General features: G+C 35.4%; 2 non-coding genes across 2 annotated transcripts; both read right to left on the bottom strand.

Annotated features, from left to right (window-relative positions):
- Positions 1 to 3188: 3188 nt before the first annotated feature.
- On the bottom strand, positions 3189 to 3260 carry TRNAP-UGG (transfer RNA proline (anticodon UGG)). Its single transcript has one exon. It is a non-coding gene; the product is annotated as a tRNA-Pro (tRNA).
- A 229-nt stretch (positions 3261 to 3489) lies between these two features.
- Positions 3490 to 3570, bottom strand: TRNAL-AAG (transfer RNA leucine (anticodon AAG)). Its single transcript has one exon. It is a non-coding gene; the product is annotated as a tRNA-Leu (tRNA).
- Positions 3571 to 6227: the final 2657 nt, after the last annotated feature.

Below are 6227 nucleotides of genomic sequence, written 5' to 3'. Positions count from 1 at the left end.
CACGTAATGGAGGAAAACAAATTTTACCACAGTTGAAAAAAAATGGAAAGTTAGTCAGTGAGCACAGTACAGAAGGATGGTGAGAAAGAGAAGCACTAACGTAGGGACACTTGCATGAGACAAGGGTGGCACCGGTGCTTTAGAGCTCTCTATAACTGTAGATGGTAAAAATGAAATTTATGACTGGGAGTTTTTTATTTATTTAACCATCCCTCGATGCATTGCTATAACCGCATTGGTGCGGAAGATATCCAAGAGCATCACATTTTTTTTTAAATAAAAAATATATAACAATGTGTTCTAATACAGGTACCTCATTGGTGCCTTGTTTGACTATAACACCAATCTTTCTCTAGAAATCGAAATCGCCTAGCGATGCTCTTTAGAAGATGCCCCAGGGCATTTTAATACATTTACAGCACTAGTGCGTCATTGGAAAATAGCACCGCATTTTTTTTAATTTAAAAACTATCGCAGTGCTCCTTCTTGGTGTGCACCGGGGTGTTTTACTACATGAAGGGCACCGGTGCTTCAGGTGTATATAACACTAACAATTTTTAAAATTTAACATTTTTTTGGTGTTATCAATTATTCAAGCACCAGTGCGTTGTGTTACTTAGTGTACCGTGTTGTTTTATTTTGTAAAAAGAAAATTCCACGATGCACCATGTTATATGCGGCATCAGTGCTTGTATGGATAGTAAAGCACCGATGTGTTTGTAGATTGTAAATGCACCATCCAAAAAACATCTACTAAAACATTTGGCTGCCCACCTTTGCTACAAACAGATTTTTGGGTTATTTTTATAGGGGTTTCTGCCAAAACCTCCGCTAGAAGTTCTTTTCCTTGTAGTGTTTGAGAGGGGGAGTAATGATGAAGTGCAATGGCTTGCACATTTTTTTTTTAAAGCGGCTCATCAACATGTATGTTGGATATCAAAGTGATGGATGCCATGTTTTAAAGTGAAGGTCAAACAATGACCAAGTGAAAGATAATATCATAATCCAAACATTTTGGAATATTGTAAGTGCTAGATGCATCCAAAGTTCTTTATGTCAAATGAGTTTAGAAATAAATGAGTGTGAAGTTTTTATGTCAAAGTTAAATGAGTTTAGAAATAAATGAGTGTGAAGTTTTTATGTCAAAGTTAAATAAATGAGTGTAAAGTCCAGAAATTGTGTGTTTTTATGTTGTGGATTTGATGTCATCATTTTGATATTAGATCCCTCACAATAAATACAAATAAATACAAAGCAAGGGATGTTTGGCCCATATATCAAGAAAATCCATGAAGGGGAAATTTTTTTAATCAACCATTACCATGTATTATATTTTTTGGTATAAATAGCCCCTTATATAACTATAGGTGACTATAACAATCATTTCATATTTGAAGATTTATTTCAAACCATTTCCATAACTATATCCATAATATCTTTATGAATCTCTGAATAGATCGTCATCGCTATCTTCTATCATTTATCTTCATCTCTCATTCCTACATAAGCTTCTATAATTAATCGACATTATTAAGAATCTCATCATATTATTCATTAAACATCACAACTTACAAGTAGGATTTATTCATTCATGTTCTCTCCTTAATGACCAATCTTTATTAAATAGGTCCATTCTCCATCTTTTAGGTTATTTTCCCTTATTGTTCTTAATCTTCATCTTCAATCCTCTATAGTCTTTGGTCTTCTTCATTTTCTATCCTCGACCTTCTCCACTCTCCATCTTGCACCTAAATACGTAAAGATAAGTTGAATTCCATGTAAAGGGGTCACCATCCACCGGAATAAATGGGTTGTTAGTCATTGTATCCATAAACTTTGTAGGAAACATTTTCTCGTACATGGTCCATCAATTGTTCTTTCATCATGAGTCTTTACACATGTACTTTATACTCCCCCTCCCCTGCATCAACATTAGTCACCATATTCTATTTTCTTTGGCTTACCCATAACCACACTCTTGATGCTCCTACATCACATGTTCCTAACAAGGAGACCTTAGGTCACAATTAAGATCCAATAGAGTACTTAGAGGTTACTAGTGGCTATTATGATTGCATTTGAGTTGCTCTCCATTTGGATATTCTAGAAAAAGGGAGGGATCCTAAGAAATTTTCCTTAAAAAATACTATCAATTAAAAATCATTAATTTTAATTAGAAATTCAATAAACAAATTTAATAACAAATCCAAGTAACTACATTAGTATCTTTATAATCTTCATTTAATATGGCCATAATTTTCTTTTTCAAACATAGTTTTTCATAGTTGTGTCCAATTCACACCACCTCAAATGGGGTTGGCTTAAAAACACGAGAATAGAGAAGAACGTCACCATACAAAATATTGATATAATTAAAAATACTAGAGAAATTGTGTTAGATAAAAAATGGGGAGATTAAAATAACATAAATAGGCCATTAACTTTATTTTATTAAAAAAAAAAAAAAAACATTAGTAAAATAAGATTAAATTCTTAAAAGTGTCATTGTAAAACAACATGCTAGACAATTCCTAAACCACATTCTCTTAAATGCATTGGTAGTTAAAGTTTTATAAGCATTTAGAAGTCCAAATGACTTATCAAATTCAGTGGTAGTTGACATAATGAAAAAATCTCAAATTTCTATAAGCATTTAGGATAGCTAAATGTAATTTACAGACATTATCTTTGTTTTTAGGCGGTCTGTATTTTTTCAACAGACGCTTCTCAATCTTATTTGCATATCAGGTGGCCTTAGCAATTGCGTGCAACGCATTAGCCGTAAAAAATGGCACAGAAACATAAAACAATAGTTTATTTGGAGAAAAGAAAAAAAAGAACAAGCAAAATAGCAAACATTACCATATTACGGGGCATTCCGAGAATTGAACTCGGGACCCCTTGCACCCTCACAAAAGAATCATACGGAAAGCAAGAGAGTAAACATTACCATATTATGGGGTATTTGAAGAATGGAACTCAGGACGATGCCTTGACTTTCTTATTATGTGGTCTCTGGAATCTCAGACTCTCTCCCATGTCTTGACTTTCTTATTATGTCGTCTATGGAATGGTTATTAATATTTAGGTCGGCAGATTAACGGCGCATTCCAAGATTTGAACTCGGGACTTCTCGCAACCTAAGCGAGAATCATACAGAAAAGAACAAACGTTTAAACAATATTAGCGGGGCATTCCGAGAATTGAACTCGGGACCTCTCGCACCCAAAGCGAGAATCATACCACTAGACCAAATGCCCTCAGACAGCTATTTTTTCCATTGAGAATCTACCAAACAAATTCAGACTACCAGACCAAATGGCTACAGTTAACTTATTTTTAATGCAGAATCCGTCAGAAAATATTCAGAAATGTGTTTGTAAAATGTGGCATTTGAACCCACCGCGCCCCTTTGGAAACCAGAACCGAGTCTGATGACAATATGCAATTTATCTTAAAAAGCAACAGACACCTACTATTAGGTTAGGCTGTTGAGAGTGGGATTTGAACCCACGCCCTTTCGGACCAGAACCTTAATCTGGCGCCTTAGACCAACTCGGCCATCTCAACGTCTGTGTTTCGTGGTTTCAGTTCAAATAAAGTGGATCAAGCGGAGCTATTTTTAACCTGTTCGCTGTATTCCACTTGACGTCACCGCCATTTTCGTAAATAAAGAAAACTTGAAAAATCCAAAACTCCAAAAGCGTTAATTAAACGAAGGAATAAAGAGAAATCACAGTAATTAGTCCTATCCGTTAAGCGCGATTTCAATACCAAACTCCTTTTTTTCGTATGCGCCATGCCTGTTATAGAAATATCAATATTGTAGATGTGAATGCTCTTCAAAGTTATTTCCAGAGTTTAAAACCAAAAAAACGAAATAGATATACTTTTATAAATTTTAGTAGTTAAATTGCTACACAGAAATGGTTTATGGTTTACTTGCTTATAAGAGTTGAAATTATATTTTAACCAATTTTACAATAACTGTTATATTTTAATCAAATTTTAATGGTCATAAATTAAGTCTTAAAATCATTTTCATGATAATATATGTTATCCATAATATTAAGTGTACTCAAGATTACACCCAGAATATCAATTTTTACATTTGAATACAAAATAGTTTGTTAAATATTTATATAAATTTAACAAAACTAGAAAGTGTAAACACTGAAGTAGTATAAGGCAATATAAAAATTGTATGAGAACTTTTAAGATTAATGTACTTATAAAGTGTATCATTAATATTGTGTTAGGGGGCACTTCAATTAGTGATCAAAGTAATGTGAGTTATGAGAAAGCTAAGAGATCCAAAATGCAATTCCCCTTGGTTGTGACCCGGTTTACAAAGAGGACATGTCATAGACCCTAGAAGCTTACTAGTAGCTATATGTTAGGTGGGCGGGCTGTTATATTCCTCCGGGTTACAAAATATAAAACCTTAAGGGTTATGATATTAAGTATATATAAACAATATTTACAATAAACATATATTATTATGATATAATAAATTTATAGAACATACCAGATGTAATTATTAAATTGAAAGGAGTAGATTTTATGGTAAAATTTAACGCTCATAAAATACCAACTAAAATTCAGCGTTAGTTGCCCCACCACATTAGTTTGGTCTTCATTGTCCCCTCCATGATGTTATAACAAACCTCTCCTTTACAAGGACCTTGCCTACCTCCCAACTCCAAGTTAATGATGCAACCTTTCTTTCAACTTGCACAACCATCCTCTCATCACATAGGCTGACACCCCCGTAGAGCATCTCCAATATCCCTCAAAGATGAAGGAATCCTTAGTGGACTCTTCAACTGCAGACCTTCCATCGACCCATTGATCCTCCTCTAATGTAGCTCATTTATCTCCACACCTTGGAAGAGGAAATAAAAAAAGAGGCTTTTATTTACCCTTGTGCAAAATCTTTTTTCATAGTAGAGTTTGACTTAGAAATGGATAGAGGACTCATCCTTAACTCAAGGCCATGGTTTTGAGGCAAATCAGGATTATTTATAAAGCCATAAACTCTGACTTTTGATCCATCCATGAACTCTCCCTTCATTGCTCCATGATGGGTGAGAATACCCAACCTTCCCTTGCAATTCTAAGGGTTTCACTCACATAAGGAGAAAGGAGACCAAAAATGCATTGGGAAATTCCACTTTAGGGACATAGAGAGGCAAAAGAGGCACTTTGATACATATGATCACATATGTGTGTAAAAGACTTTAACCAAGGTTTTTAAATAGAAATCAAGCTAGCTGCAAAAGAATATATCTAAAGGTAACCTCTTACTTATGAACAAGTTTCCTTCTATTACAAAGACCATTTCAAGATTATACACAATGCAACCCATTATATTTGGTCTAAAAAATAGGAATGATCCAAACAAACCCAAATAAAACCTACATGGTGGAGCGGGGCTTTGGAGGACCACTATCTTATCAACAAAGACCCCTCCCCTCACCTCCTCAACCAAGCAGTTGCACTAACAAATTCAATTCAAATAGAAAATGTCTCCATGAATATTACCAAATTCCTTACAATGATACATCAGGACAAGGAAAATAAGCGAGGTGCTCCAAGGCAAGAAATCAACAACAAACCCTAAAGTTGAAAGAAGACCTGACCTAATCAAAGATTAATCAGGTGCTCAAAAAATAGTTTGAATATCAAAGTTGTCATATTGGTGTGGAACTTAGACGACCGCGTAGTGCTTGTCGTCATGAATCTGACGGAACTCGTTTCGTGCGAAACGGACTCCGTATGACTCCAAAAACAAGTTTTCTTCACATTACCAAACAAGCGGATTTTCAAAAAAAGGACAACATAGTCAGCAGTCTGTACTGCTAACGTAGCAATGAATGGGCAGGTGATGTGGATGTTGAATTGGTCATAGGGCTCCTCAACTAATGAAATCGTGCCAAGTGGCACATTCTGACTGGTCGGATTTTAGTGGTTTTTATTGGTTGGAATGATGGCCAACCATGGGCTGACACGTGGCCCAGCCGGAGGCCGCCATGTGGCAGCCCAGGAGGCCACCAAAAATGTTGTTATAGTTCGGGTGGAGGCAGCGGGGATGGAACTCGTGACCTCCCAACGCTAACACACAATCTTTACCGTTTCATCACGACAATAGTTCTTAACATACGTAGGCTGTGGATTATATTTAAAGAGTTATGTCACATAGTTTGGAGGTTGGGGTGGACTTAACC

The sequence above is a fragment of the Pinus tabuliformis genome, chromosome X, assembly GCF_031772625.1.
Source record: "Pinus tabuliformis cultivar Carrire ecotype Pingquan chromosome X, CPIR1, whole genome shotgun sequence".
In the NCBI taxonomy this organism is placed as follows: domain Eukaryota; kingdom Viridiplantae; phylum Streptophyta; class Pinopsida; order Pinales; family Pinaceae; genus Pinus; species Pinus tabuliformis.
Note: the sequence above shows the minus strand (reverse complement) of the source record. Positions and strands in the feature narration are given on the sequence as shown.